The 14725-nt window shown below is 55.2% G+C and overlaps 1 protein-coding gene across 15 annotated transcripts in view; it reads right to left on the reverse strand.

The window, feature by feature from the left end:
* ARHGEF10L (Rho guanine nucleotide exchange factor 10 like) overlaps positions 1-14354 on the reverse strand; it is a 139399-nt gene extending 125045 nt beyond the window's left edge. For 7 of the 15 annotated variants that reach the window (XR_016388797.1, XM_089900118.1, XM_089900121.1 and 4 more), the window contains exons 1-3: positions 10891-14352; positions 10305-10355; positions 6215-6254 (exon numbers count right to left, since the gene is read on the reverse strand). The gene's annotated coding sequence lies outside the window, so the exon portion shown is untranslated. Of the gene's footprint in view, positions 1-6214; positions 6255-10304; positions 10356-10890 lie in introns of all 15 variants that reach the window. The other 8 variants (XM_089900148.1, XM_089900134.1, XM_089900123.1 and 5 more) reach the window with 3 other exon arrangements.
* Positions 14355-14725: the final 371 nt, after the last annotated feature.

Here is a 14725-nt window from a genome sequence, read left to right on the forward strand (position 1 = left end):
CCAGGGCCGATGCCCAACTCCCCTCTGACCGCCTCCGCCCCCCACACCGCCCCGAGCCCAGCCTAGCACATGGCTCAGCCCTGGACACTTATTCATCAAGCATCTCCAGCCCTCGGAGCTCACGGTCCAGCAGGGGAAGGTGAACTGAATGGGCTCCAACAGTCAAGAGCAGGCAGTGCTTCTGCGGGGAAGACCTGGAGGTCTAGGGGAACTCCCGGGAGTGGCCCTGAACCTGGGGTGGGAGGATGTCAGTTACTACTCCTTGAAACAGTAAACAAAAGCATGAATGGTTCATCTCTGCAAGGCCTGGGACATGGGAGCAGGAGAGAGGGAGGGAGGATGGTAGAAAGGGGGAGACGCACTGCCCTGGCTCGTCTCTCCCCAGCAACCCGGCCCAGGTACTCATCCACAAAAGTGGCACTGAGTGGGTGGAATCCAGGGCCCAGACACGGGGCACAGAAAAAAGGCAGACGCTGGTTCCTCGAGCTGCCACCAAGGAGTGAATGCCAAAATCAGCATCACAGCACCTCACATGTATTAACCGCTAACTAAGGGCCCGGAGCAATTCCAAGTCCTTTACTCCTATAGTTACTTTAATCTTTACAACAACCTTTTCAGAGAGGAACTATTATCACCCCCATTTTACAGATTAGGAAACAGAGGCACAGAGAGGGTAAGAAAATTGCTCAAGGTCACACGGTCAATACAAGGGGGAACTGGGATTGGATCCCAGGCCATCTAGCTGCAGGGCTGTGCCTTGAACCCCTACGGTATTCACACCTCCGCACCTCAGCCACTAGCCAGCCACCAGTCCGCTGGGCTGCTCTGCTGCCTGGGAAATGCTCAGGTGAGCAGACGGGGCCATGGGGAGCTGGTGGGACAGGGACCCTAAGCAGCAGCGCATCAGGAGAACGTGGGGGACCAGCAGACAAGTGCTCCGGCCCGGTGGCCCTGGGCAAGTGTTCTAGCTACGATGTCCCCAGCAGAGCCTCAATAAGTGGCCCCCTCCTGGAGCAGTTGAATGCAAACATGTCAAGTCTCGCTGGGCATCCTTGTCCAGAGCCACCTGGGGGCTGAGGGTAGGCACAGGTTCCCGTGAACGCCAGGGATTCACCCTCACCAATCCAGCCACTCCCCCGGAGCAGGCACCTGGGCAGGGTCGGCCTGAGATTCAGGTCCCACTGTGCCGGCAGTGTGCCAGCCACCGCCTGAGCCAGCGCCCTCCCCTCTGCTGTGGCTGAGGGTGACCACAACATCAGGCCAAGCCTGGCGGGACCCCCTTAGGGCGGGCAGCATCGATCCCCTCCTAACCCCTCTCTTTGAAAGGGCGCCTGCCGATCAGAGCAGGCTGGGTGATCCACTGTGATTCGCAGCATTGGCCCTGCCATTAGTTCTGAGTCAAGCATGTTGCGTTTTCCCACAATCAGCCACTCTCAGAAGAGAGGGATCTCTGAGAGGCTGAAATCCAACCTGTCAGCCAGGGCAAGAATTCCTTCTTGAGGATCCCAACAGATGGGTGGGTCAGAGCACAAGCTTTGCAATCAGGCAGCCCTGACTCCAAATCCTGACCCCACAACCCAGCAAACGTGTGACTTGACCGCCATAGCCTCAGTTTACTCATCTCCACACTGGGTCGTAACACCCCTGAGGCCCAGTTAAGTAACATACGCATTCATGCAGTCAGTCAATTCACGTTTATTAAGCACCCCTGCGGGCCAAGTACTGTTCTAGGCGCCTGGGATACATCACTGAACAAAAAAAGGAAAAGCCTCCCTGCCCTGATGGAGCTTACTAAGCCCAGCCCTATGCCAGCCACAGAGTGGCTGTTCCATAAATGCCTCACCTCTACCCAAGCCTGAGTCACTGTCCCGCATCATAGTCTCATGTTTGAATTCCTCCTTTGGCAGAAGACTCATCGTCCCACATTAGAAAAGTCTAAACCTGCCCTCGTTTCATCCTGTGAAGTTTCTCAGGACAAGCCTCCTCCCTCCTGCACGGGACACCCATAAGCTGGCCCTCCTTCCCCGAGTCAATCACACCCTCGCTAGGATGTGTTCCAGGCTGCCACTGTCCCTCTCATTGGTTCAACAAACACTTCTTGAGTACCCACTACATGCCAGGAGGTGGACTACCCTGGAACATCATCTGGGTTGCATTTCCTCCTTGCCAAGGTTGGGGCACACGTGGGAACACGGCAGCCTCAGCTCACCACCTGGGACACGAACTCACATCACCAACGTGCGTGGAAAATCAAGGCCGTTCCTCCAGAAGTAGGTCCTGCGCTTTCCTGCTAACAAGGGTGAAATGGAAGTGACAGTAATTGACATGAAATCCCAACTGCTGCTCTCGCTAGCTGGGAATCAAACTAAGGCTCACTATGATCTCTGAGTTTCTAGTAAAACCGGGAGCCAGGTGTGGGGTTTCACATGTGCTTCGTGTTGGAAAGCCCGGTCCCCACGTGACTCCGCACTCAGTCTCGAGGCTCCCGGAGGACAGCGGCTGAGTCTGCTTGCTGCTCTACCAGAACTGCCTAGCGCCATACCTGGCAGCTAACAGGGTTCAATAAATGTGGGTTGGATTGAACTGAGTCCGAAAACTGAGGCTCAGAAGGGCAAAGGGACTTGCCCAAGGTCACACAGCTAGAAAGCGGGCAGCGAGCTCCGGACCCAGGTCTGCGCGGCTCCAATGCCTCTGCCCGGCCTCCCTTTAAACTTACCCAGGTTTGAGTACGTGCAGTCCAGCAGCCTAACAGGAGCCCTCCCAGGACAGGCTTCCTGGGGCAAAAGTCACCACTCCTCCAGGCCCAAAGAAAGGAGAGGTGAAAGCCAGCCACATGAGACCTTATTAGGGAAAAGTAAAGAAAGGAAAACCCAAAGCGCCCTGGTGGAGGAAGGGCCAGTCTGTGAGTCATGTAGCCCAGAATATTCCATTCATAGCTGGCTTCAGGGCAGGCCGGAGAGGTGAGGGAGGCCACCCGCCCCAGGGGCCCACCCCAGGCAGCTGATGGAGCAGCAACAGGACCCGGTGGACCTCGGGCTAGGGGTCAGGCTGCCTCTGCCACCAACTCCCACCAACGCTCGACAAGTCACTTCCTCTCCCAGGCTTCTGATTTTCACAGTCTGTGAAAACAGCCAAGGGTCTGGGGCTGCCACTGCCTATAGGGCTGGGGGTGGGGAGACCAGGTAAAAGCCAACACCCCCCTCTCTCCCCAGCTAAGCTTACCCCACATCCCACCCATCCTGTTGTGGAGCGGACGCCCCGTCCTGCCCCGTCCCCAGCTGCCTGCAGCACCAGCCCATGCTACTCCTAGACTGCTGGCAGCACTGGGAAGCAGTCTTCACTCGCCTTTCAGACCTGCTGGTCACTTTCAGCCTTAGAAGACTATCCCCTGAGAGCCTGAGGAGGGCAGTCAACTGACTGAACACCTACTTTCTACCAGTAGCTCTGAGAGCACCATCTCACTTCCTCTTCACCATGGCCTGGTGAAGTAAATTATAATTCCTGTCTTTCAAAGCGAGCTGACAAGGCTAAGCCAGACGAAGGCACCTGCCCAAGATCACAAAGCTAATAAGACCCAGAATGCAAACCCAGGTCCTGAAGCCCCAAACCTATGTTCTCATTCTGGCTTGTGTATCGGCTCCCAGAGGATGGGAACTGTGGCTGGGCCCTGTCATACATGGTATTCAAGAGAAGGTTTATTTGGGGCTTCCCCGGTGGTGCAGTGGTTGAGAATCTGCCTGCTAATGCAGGGGACACGGGTTCGAGCCCTGGTCTGGAAGGATCCCACATGCCGCGGAGCAACTAGGCCCGTGAGCCTCAACTACTGAGCCTGTGCGCATCTGGAGCCTGTGCTCCGCAACAACAGAGGCCGCGATAGTGAGAGGCCCGCGCACCATGATGAAGAGTGGGCCCCGCTTGCCACAACCAGAGAAAGCCCTCACACAGAAACGAAGACCCAACACAGCAAAAATAAATTAATTAATTAATAAACTCCTACCCCCAACATCAAAAAAAAAAAAAAAAAAGAGAAGGCTTATTTGACTGGCCAGGTAGTTACTCCCGAAGCCCTCAGGAGAGCTTTGTACATTGCAAACAGGAAGCGCTCCCTGGGATCCTGGCCCCAGCATCACTGCACTCAGGTGTCCTGGGCCCGGTCCTGCCTGCCAGGGACCCCAAATAAGACTGTCCCCACTTTGCAAAAAAGGGAATCTGAGGCCCAGGCTCAGAGGAGCCAGAGAGCAAACCTCAGCACCTGTGATCCCCACAGCATCCTGGCACGGCCCAAGCAGCAGCAAGGAGACCACTGGGGGCCCAGGGCCAGAAAAGCACGGGCTTTGCTGAGAGACCCTCCCGGGTCCAACCCCAGGTCCCCCCATTCGCTATGTAAACCTAAGCAGACCTCCTGCCCTCTCTGTGCCTTGGTTTCCTCCTCACTGTAAAGCAGACACAGCAGCCCCGGACCACTGGACAGTAACGGCAAGTAAATGCAGTCACGTGGAATGGAGCAGGTGCCCTTTCTTCCCCTGGAGGGTGCTTGCCTATCCTAGCCATCAGCTGGGTGGGAGGCTCAGAACCTGGCAGTCCCCCAGGCAGCCAGCCCAAACAAGTTTCCATTCAGAGCTAGCTTTCTGGGTTTAATATTTACCTGCTTGTGACCCAAATCTTCTGGGGCATCAGGCATGCCCAAATCACTCAGCCCTGAGCATTCAAACCAAGCAGCGACATGATGTGGGAGAAGTAGGGGGGTGCTGAGGCCGGGACAGGTGTCTGAAATCCCGGTCTCTCCAGGGCACCCAGACCCAGGCTGGCTGGGGAAGAAGAGTCCCTTCCATGTGCCCCTACAGACTAGTGCGACCCTCCCCCCATAGCACCCTGCTCTGAAGACCCCATGCCCCTGTCATATGATGATCCATTTCCAAAGGACACCAGAAACCAGTGAGGGCATGTGAAGGGGGGGCTGGGACCAAGAGAGGTGGCCCTACAGACATGAGACCGACCCCCAGAGCCTGCGGGCTGTGGAGGTGACCGTCCACACCACCCTCACCAGATGGAGATTTCACTCTACCGGTTAAGACCCAAGTTTTCGGACTTCAGTAATAAGCCCAGTGCAGAGAAGGAACCACCAGACTCCGCGCTCCTCCCAGCAATCCTATGGGGCATCACAGATGAGAAACTCGAACTCGGAGCCTGAGTCATCTTGCCAAGGTCTCTATAATTAGTCAGAGGTAGAGGCGGGATTCGAACAAGGCCTTCTGGGTCCAATCACCCCAGCACGGCTGCCTCCCAAGCTCCACACGTCAACTAACATTTATCAGATGCTTTGCTGGGTGCCAGGCGCTGCTCTGAGTGCTTTGCACACGACAACTTTCTTAATCGGTTCAAGAACAAACTGAGAAACTGAACTGAAACACAGGGAGGTAGAGACACTTGCCTCAGGACACACAGCTGACAAAAGGCAGAAGTGAGAATCAAAACCAGGCTGATGGGGCTTCCCTGGTGGCGCAGCGGTTAAGAATCCACCTGCCAATGCAGGGGACATGGGTTCGAGCCCTGGTCCGTGGAAGATCCCACATGCCGTGGAGCAACTAAGCCCGTGCGCCACATCTACTAAGCCCGTGAGCCACAACTACTGAAGCCCGCGTGCCTAGAGCCTGTGCTCTGCAACAAGAGAAGCCACCACCATAAGAAACCCACTCACGCAAAGAAGAGCAGCCCCCACTCGCTGCAACTAAAGAAAGCCTGCGTGCAGCAACCAAGACCCAATGCAGCCAATAATTAATTAATTAATTAATTAGTTTAAAAAAAAAAACAAGAACAGGCTGATGTCAGAGCCCAAGGCTCTTAGCCACCCACCCTTGCATCTACTCACCTCCCCAGAGCACCCTGCCCTCCTCATCCACCAACAGAGGCAGAGCCCTTGGGTTGCAGGAGAGACCCACTCTAGGAAAAGAGGCATGGGCTCAACGAGTTTTCACAGAGGCAATGGCTCTGATCCGCACAAGGAGAGAACTGAAGGCCCAGGAGGCCGACAAAGGTGAGAGCTGGGGGGCCCCCTTGGTCATGTCCATTCTCCCCCTTCCCCCAGCCAAGGGAGGCCAGGCGATGGTGTCATTCCCCACCTGCACCCTGCCCAGGGCCCACAGAGCCACAAGCTCCTCAGTGTGGCCCACAAGGCCATCCCTTCTTCCAGACCACCCCACACCTCCCCACTCACCAACGATGAGTGTTTGCTGAGCACCTACTGTGGACCAGGCCTCATGGAGAAACAAACATGGAAAACAAAAGACAGAGCCTGAGCTCCAGGAGCAGAAGAGGTGCCCCCACCTTCCCAGCCACAATGACCTGCCCTCCCCAGGGCAAGACCCTTCCTTGGCCTGGAAGCCATGCCCTACGTTATCTGCCTGGGACCCTCCCACCTACATTCTGAGCCTTAACACAAGCCAGCTTCAGGGAAATCTTCCATGAGGCCCACTGGGAGAACCAGCCACTCGCCCCTCTGAGCAACTAACACTCTGGATTGGAATCATTTGCTTTGCTTTCTGACCCCTCCACCCACTAGACTGTGAGCTCCTTGAGGGTAGGGACAAGGCTTTTCATTTCTGTCTCTCCAGTACCTAGTGCAGCCCTCAACACATGGTAGAGATTCAAGAGTGATGTGTGGATGGGTGGATGGATGGTTAGGTAAGTGGGTGGATTAGTGGATATATGGATGGATGGATGGATGGAGAGATGGGTGGATATGTGGATAGACGGATGGGTGGATCAACTGATGGATGAATGGATAGGTGGATAGATGGGTGGATGAATGAATAGATGGATGGATGGATGGATGAATAAAAGAATAAGTGAATGAAAAAATGACAGGTGTCCATAAGCAGTGACCAAAGGCCACTGGGCTCAGGGCTCTACCTCAATCTGGAATTTACCAGGAAGCCCAGCTTTGCCCAGGTATTTAATCTGACCCAACCATTTTCTAGACATATTTCCCCAAACTGGCTGAGCATCCCTATGTGATCACTGTCTGTCTCCTTCACCAGGTTGTAGCATAGGTGACATAATGTCCGAGACTGCATCTGGTCTAACAATTAAGTCCTCAACGCCTTCCCCTGGGCCTAGACCATTGCATGAATGAACGACAAACAAATGAACCAAAGACCTAGGGAGCCTTTTAAACATGGAGATTTCCTGTCCCAGCCAAGATCTGCTGGCTTAGAATCGCTAAGGGTGAGACTCAAGAATTCGTATTTTGTTCAAAAGCTTCCTGGAGATTCTGATAATCAGTCAGGTTTGGGAAACACTAGCTTGTCGGCAAGAAGAGTAACCAGCTACTGAAGGCTGTGAGCACAGATGAGGGCAGCTCGGAAGAGGGTCACACAGAGTCATCACCAAACCTGGCAGGTTGTCCCTCTCCTAAGTCTTTTTTGGCCCAAAGAGAGTCTAAGGGCCTTTTTCAAAGTGTGGCCCTTGAACCACTGACTTCACAACAACCTGAATGAAGGGGAGGCTTTTTAAAAATGTAGACTCTAAGGTCCAACCCCAACCTACAAACTTAGAATCTCTAGGGGTGAGGCCCGAGAGTCTGCATTCTTTGCAGGCTGTCGGGGCAATGCTGGCACACACTAACTTAAAAGAATTACTGGCTCCCAGTTCCCAAGGGTGCTCAGAGCACCTGCTTGTATCTGGCACCTTCATGCACACCTAACCTCCTGAGAAAAAAAAGCTCCTGTCAGGACATCTTGGGAGTTCCCTGGTGGCCTAATGGTTACGATTCGGGGCTTTCACTGCCGTGGCCCAGGTTCAATCCCTGATTGGGGAATGGGGAACTGAGATCCCGCAAGCTGTGCGGTGCAGCCAAAAAAAAAAAAAAAAATAGGGGGATATCTTGGATGACTCCAAGAACCCAGCAAATGAATGAGGGTATGAGGTCAAAAGGTAACAAATGTGCCCATTCCTCAGAACATCAGCCCCAGAGGGAACCAACAAATCATTACACCTAGCCTCTTATCTTACAGATGTGGAAACTGAGGCCCAGGGAGGGCTGTGTCTTGCCCAAGGTTATAAAAGAGTGAGTGGCAGAGCCAACCTAGAAGCCAGGTGGCCATGCCCCAGACTCACCCCTCGGTCCCAGGCCACCCTGCCTCGCATCCTCCAAGCCTGCTCCCCGGTGAGCCTGGCAGCAGGGTAGCAGCTGCCGGCCCTGGACATCTCAGCCAGGCTTGCTGTCCCAGGAAGACAGGGCGGCTCCAATCAGGGAAGGCTCCTTCTGTTTCCACCACGTATGGTGATAAAGCAACTCGTGCTCCAGGAAGGAGGAGGCAGCAGAGAATGGAATGAGCAGAAACAGTCTGGTCGGTTATGCATCCCAAGGAGACTGGTGAGGGTGCTGAACGCCACAGCTCAGTAGGGATGTCTCCCCAGAACTCTACAATCAGTCCACAGTGTCTGAGTTCAAATGTTTAGATAGTCCTGAGGAACCACCCACATCAGTGTTTCTCAGTCTGCACATCTAGGGAAATACCTGTGTCCTGAAATACGCTAATAGATACTCAGGGCAAAAAAAGGTGTTCAGTGGTCAAAGACCATGGAAGAACCAGGGTAGAGGTTGCCCTTCTAGATGTTAAAGGCATTGAAAAGTCCTGCAATTTCAGAATCTGCTTGAATCATGATACAGATGAAGAAAGTTGGAGGCTGAGAGGAATTACATGCCCTTCCCAGAGTCACAGGGCGAGGAAGGGGGTGGGGGGACGGTAAGGCTTGAGCAAGACAGCCTGCCTCCAGAGTCCACACTGGCGACCACCGTGCTTATACTCGGCGAGATGATTCCTCTGTTTACTATCACTGTTCTTACTCTTGATCTTCTGATGGAAGGGAGCGAGGGCGGGCAGCAGCAGGGCCTGGCAGGAAGTCATCCCCATGACAGTGGCCAGAAGGAAGCTGAGGATCCAGCTTCCCAAATCCTCTTCTGTTCTCGGGTCTGTTGTCACTGGCTGTGTGGCCTGGGGCAAGTTATGGCCCTTCTCCAGACTAAGATGTCCCATACATAAAACTAGGAGCTTGGAGTAGATAAAGAAAGCCCTTCCAGCTCTAGACAAGAGTCCGACCCCACTGTCCTACCCTCAGCTCCCATTTCCCTCCCCATCAGCCACAGCCTCTCCCTGGTCCCAAATCCTCGACTCTGTGAACAGCCGCGGCCTGCGCTCTGTGTCCGGGCTGCCAGGCTAGGCTGAGCTCTGGCCGACAGCGGAATAAGCACTGTTTGGCTCTCCCTGCCATCATCCCTTCATCATCCTCCCTGTGACTCATCCGTTGAGTGCTTCCAGATTGGACCCCAATCACCATTGCTCAAGGGTGGATGGATAGGGCGAATTTTTCCATCTGGGGTCCCAGAGAGCCGGTTTTACCAAGAGCTCCGTACGATGGGCCACGAGGCAGGACGGATCCCGCACAGACCCTTAGCACTGCCTCTGGGCTTATAAGTCCAGTTCTTATATAAAGGTAACTGTAGAGCCTGGCCCTCGGGAGAGTTAGCTAACCTCTTTAGGCCTCAGTTTCCGCACCTGCAACGTAGCTAATAATACCCACCTCCCTGGTGAGCACACCATTCAGTTATACGCAAAGCGGCCAGCTCAGTGCCTAGCACACAGGGCGCTCCATCAGTGCTTAGATTATAAGCTGCTATCTAACTATAGGGCTCTCTGAGTTGTTTTCTCAGTTCAATCTCCGCCTGCCCCCCAGGCAACACAGGACAGGAAGTAGGAAAAAGCGGCAGATGTTTGACTCTTGCAGACTCCCAGAAGTCTGAAATCCTACACTCGTGGGTTATTAGAATTGGTAGAGACCCTAGATTCTCCACCTGCTCATTTTGCAGAAGAGGAAACTGAGGCTTAGGGTGACGTTAGAGGCAGGATGAAATGTTGCCCAAGCCTTCCTGGCTGGTTTAAGGAAGAGGTGGGATTAGAACCCAGGGGCCAGGCTCCCAGCCCGGTGGTCTTTCTGGGGCCCTGGGGCAGCGAAAGAGCAGAAGGCCAGTATCCCTGGGATGCTGGGATTCTTGTCCCAAGTCTGCTCCAAGCGGCTGTGAGATGATGAGCAAGGGGCTTAGGCCCACTGGGGCTCCAAGGCCTCGTGATAAAAAACTTATGGGGTTGGACTAGATTGGGGTGCCCCAAAGCGGGGTGGCCAGAAAGCTGGAGCCCCAGAAGATTCTATCAGGTGATTTGCCAAGGAAGTGTGACAGGGACCAAAGGGGTTTCAAGGGAGGGCTCCAGAGTCAGGTGGATCAGTGTTCAAGTTCTGCCACTTACAAGCTGTGCGACTTCAGGCGAATTACCCTCTCTGTTCCTCGACTGCCCCATCTGTAAAATGAAGATAACCCGACATACCTCAAAGGTTGCCACATGAACCGGAAGAAGATAATGTATACTGCCTGGCACGCTCGAGGCCCTCAGTGAACAACACCAGTTATTTTTTCAATCCCTCGGGAGCACGTCTAATATTATCCCTCCCTCACAGATGAGGTAACCAAGACTCCAGAGGGGCAAGACACCTGCCCAAAGTGACGGGACTCACAGGAACAGGGCTCTGGGAACCGCTCCCCATCTCTTCCAGCCACCCCCCCGAGAAGGAGGTCTCTGCCTGGCATCGGTAAAATACAGCCATCCTCCCCAGAGGATACCACCACCCTTGCTGGCCTCCCATGACCTGGCCCAGCCCCAGAGAGTTTTCTCATCACTCACTGGGGAGGAAGCCAGTTCCCCAGGAAACTGCTTAAACATGGGGTCCCAGCTCCTGGGAAGGCGGTTCCCAGCAGCAGCCCAGCTCCTCCCTCCCAGAAGTCCCACCCAGCCTCTGAGACCGGCAAAAGGACAACATTTAAAGGCACAGGAGGACCTGCAGGTGGTGACGGTCCACTGGAGCCTCCTGTGAGCCCCTTGCAGAGGTTACTTGCCACCTGCTTCCACCTTTGAGACCCTGGTTGTTTCACTCAAGATACCAGCAGAAGCCTGGATGCCGTGTTATGCTGCGTGACCTCAGGCAAGTTGCTTAACCTCTCTGAGTCTCGGGAACCTTTTTAGACAAGAGAAATGAGCAGAGTTTGGGAAGCACGAAGAAAGCAGCAAGAGTTCACAGAACAACCTAGGAATCAGAGGGCCTGTAACAGCCTCTAAATGTCTCCCTGATGTCTCCTGTCCCTTCCAACTCAGCCCCCACCAGGACAAAAAGTTCTGACCACGCTGATCATGCCCCCCCCCAGCTAGAAACAACTGAATGGCTCCCCATGGTCAAGATAAAGTGCAAGCTCCTAGTGAGACGGACAGAGTTCTCAAGTGGCGTTCCTGACTGCACCCCTCCTGACCTTGCAGGGTCCTACTTTGCACTCACCTCCAGCCTCTGTACACACCTGGGACGCTTCCCTCTCCCAGAACCAACTCTGCCTCTAGGCTGCTTCATCCAGCACTCCCTGGGAAGCTCCGGTGAGCCCCTATGCCTGGGTCAGGCACTCTCCCCTCCCTCCATCGGTTACCTGCCTGCTCCCCCAACCCCAGATAGGTGGTCACCATACTTCACTCATCTCTAGCTCCTAGCCCAGTACCCAGCTCCCAGGGGGTGTCCAGTAAATATATGCTGGGAGGAGAGGAATGCAAGGACGAGCAACTGAGAACAAATTAACGAATCCACGAGCTGTGGCGCCCTCCTCTGCAAAACGGGCATGCGTGGGGGAAGCGGCCGGACTCGCTGGCTGCGGACCCTCACCCCCCTTTTGTGGCTGGCACAGGCTTGCTGGGTGGTATTTCACCTCTCAGGACCCTTCTCCCCGCTGTAGAGGGAGGACAATAACAGCACCCGCACCTCACTTACCGTGAGGACTCAGTGGGCTAATCCTCCCAGAGTGCTCAGTTCAGTGCCTGGCATGAAGAGGTGAGTTCCTTGCACTTGACCTCTGGGGAAGAAAAGTGGGAGACGGGCGTGACACGGGGCGCTGAGCTCCTGCTGCAGGGTCCGAGTGTCCTTGACACCACCCTCCCAACTGGCTTGAAAACTGCCCCCATCTGCTGGCACGGGACCCACGCCCCAGCAGCCCAGTGCCCCGGAGAACGTGAGCCCGACTGAGTCGGGAATGAGGGCTCAGCCCCTCTGTGCCATCTCAGACCAACCACTGACCTCTCTGATCCTTTCTGTCTATACAAAGGCGGGCTGAGGCTGCTTCCGTCATTGAGGGGACCCAGCCATCTCTGCCTGTTCCTTTAGTGGCAGCAGAATGACCTCTCCTGGGGGGAGCAGTCTTGGGGGGCCCTTACTTCACCGTCCTCTGGTCCAGGTTTCATTGAGAAACATGAGGCCATCAGATGGGACTGTCCCCAACTTCTCCTCATGTATAATCCAAATCTATCCCATCTTCTCCCATTTCCTAAGAGCATCCTGGCTCCATCAAGGGCCAATGCCTTCCCCCCCCACCGCGACTCCCACATCATCACACCGGGTACCACCCTCTCTCATTTGCCTAAAGATCTGGCTCCCGTAGCTGCCCCCTGTGTCTTGTCCCCTCTCGGAGCAGTCCTGGCCACCAGCACAAACCACTCTCCTGGGTCTCCCCACTTCCCCTCCACCTGAGACATCTTTTTCCAACCCCCCTTTGCCTGGCCAACATCTCAGCGCTGTCCGCACACGCTGTCTCTCCTTGCTCCCCTCCCGTCCCAGCCACTCCCACTGCAGATTCCAGCCCCATCCCTCCTCCAAAAGTGCCCTTATAAAGGCCCAAACTACCTCTGTATTTCTGTCTGGTCTTACTTCCACTCTCAACAGCCTGCAGCCCTGTGTCCCACCAGCTCTCTTCTGCAACAGGCCCCGTGGCGTGGCGTGGCATGGTGTGGCGTGGTGCGGCATGGCATGGTGTGGCGTGGCATGGTGTGGCGTGGTGCGGCATGGCATGGTGTGGCGTGGCATGGTGTAGCGTGGCTTGGCGTGGCATGGCATGGCATGGTGGGGCATGGCGTGGCATGGTGTGGCGTGGCATGGCGTGGTGGAGCATGGTGGGGTGTGGCGTGGTGTGGCATGGTGGGTGGGTGTGGCATGGCGTGGCGTGGCATGGTGTGGTGTGGCGTGGTGTGGCATGGTGTGGCGTGGCGTGGCATGGCGTGGTGTGGCATGGCATGGTGGGGGTGTGGCGTGGCATGGCGGGGTGTGGCATGGCATGGCATGGCATGGCGTGGCGTGGTGTGGCATGGCGTGGCGTGGCGGCTTCCCAGAGACCCCACTCTCCCTCCCTTCTCCTCCTAGCACCCTGGCTGCCCCTCCTTGGCCTCCTCTCCTGGATCCTCCTCCTCCACCTGGCCTCTGGGTGGTCCCACCTGCGCCATCTATATGCTAATGACACCCAGCCAAGGGGCCCCCACCTCTCCCGTGGACTTCTAAGCCAGCCTCTCAATGTGAACCTGTCCCCAGCTGGATCCCTGGATTCTCCAAAAACATGCTCTCAACCCCCTCTGAACCACCTGTTTGTAATGACACCACCGCCCACCCAGACACTCAAAAGAAGATTCTAGAAGTCTTGGCTCCTCTTCATTCCTCTCTTTCCCTCAGCCCCTGTGACCAATCCACCAGCAATTCCAGCCGATTCTTTCTCTAAGTCTTCTCTCCAGCTCCATGGCCACCTCTCATCCCTGAGCCACCCGAGCCTTTCCTCCGGGCCCAAGTCCACCCGGGTGCCCACAGCCGGTTCTCCTCCTGCAGCCAGGGGGGTCCCTTCCTGAGGTGAGTCGGGGCCCACAGGCTCCAGCAGGCTGCGGGAGGGGTCAGCAGGACAGCATGCAGGCACGCAGTCACCGGTCACCTGCTGATACGGCCTCGCCTTTCTCATCTATGAGCCCATCCCTCACCCTCCAGCGTCCACTCCAGTGCTTCCCCGTCATAGGCACTCAGTTATTTCTGAATGAATTATCTGAAAAGAACATAAATTTCTTTCCAGAGCTATTTATAGCTGGAATCTTGGGATTGTATTTCATGAATAAAGGTATTTACAGGAAACTAAAAAAAAACTGTGGATGGCTTCCTGCTCGCCTGGATTAGCCACCCTAACTGCTTGCCTTGATCCACACGGCCCTCCACAGCATCTCCTTATACTGTCCTCCCCGCCTTGGCTGCTGCAAGCCCTGGGCTTTCTCCTGTTCAAACCAGCCAAGATCATTCTGACCTCAGGGCCTTTGCATGTGCTGTGCACCTGCCTGGAGCACGTTTCCGTCTGCTCTTTGCATGGGGAGGGGGAGGGGGGTTCTCCCTCGTCATTTGGGACTCAGCTTAAATACCTCTCCTCAGAGGGGCCCTCCTCACCACCTCCAAATTCTGCACCACTAACCCCCACATACACCCCCTCCTCTCCCAACAGCCTCCCCCCAGCCCCTGCTATTCCCATCCTATCACATTAGGTGGTCTCCTTGGCAGGACTAATTCCATGACATGTGGTTACTTTTACTCGTTTGTCTGGCTTTTGTCTCCTCCACCATCACATAAGATCCACAAGGGCAAGGCTACTTACAATTGGCCTGGTCACTGTGGTAAGAACCACCAATTCTGCCAGGACAGTGGGCCAGGCACTGTCCTGAGCAGTGTACTTGTATTATGCCCTTTTTGCAGATGAGAAAACTGAGATACAGAGGGGCCAAGTGAGTTACCCAAAGTCCAGCATAGAAAGAGGCCCAGCAGGGACTTCCCTGGCCGTTGTGGTTAA

Source organism: Delphinapterus leucas, chromosome 1 (assembly GCF_059928025.1).
Source record: "Delphinapterus leucas isolate spDelLeu-1000000601 "Yukka" chromosome 1, BTC_Dleu_Yukka2, whole genome shotgun sequence".
In the NCBI taxonomy this organism is placed as follows: Eukaryota; Metazoa; Chordata; class Mammalia; order Artiodactyla; family Monodontidae; genus Delphinapterus; species Delphinapterus leucas.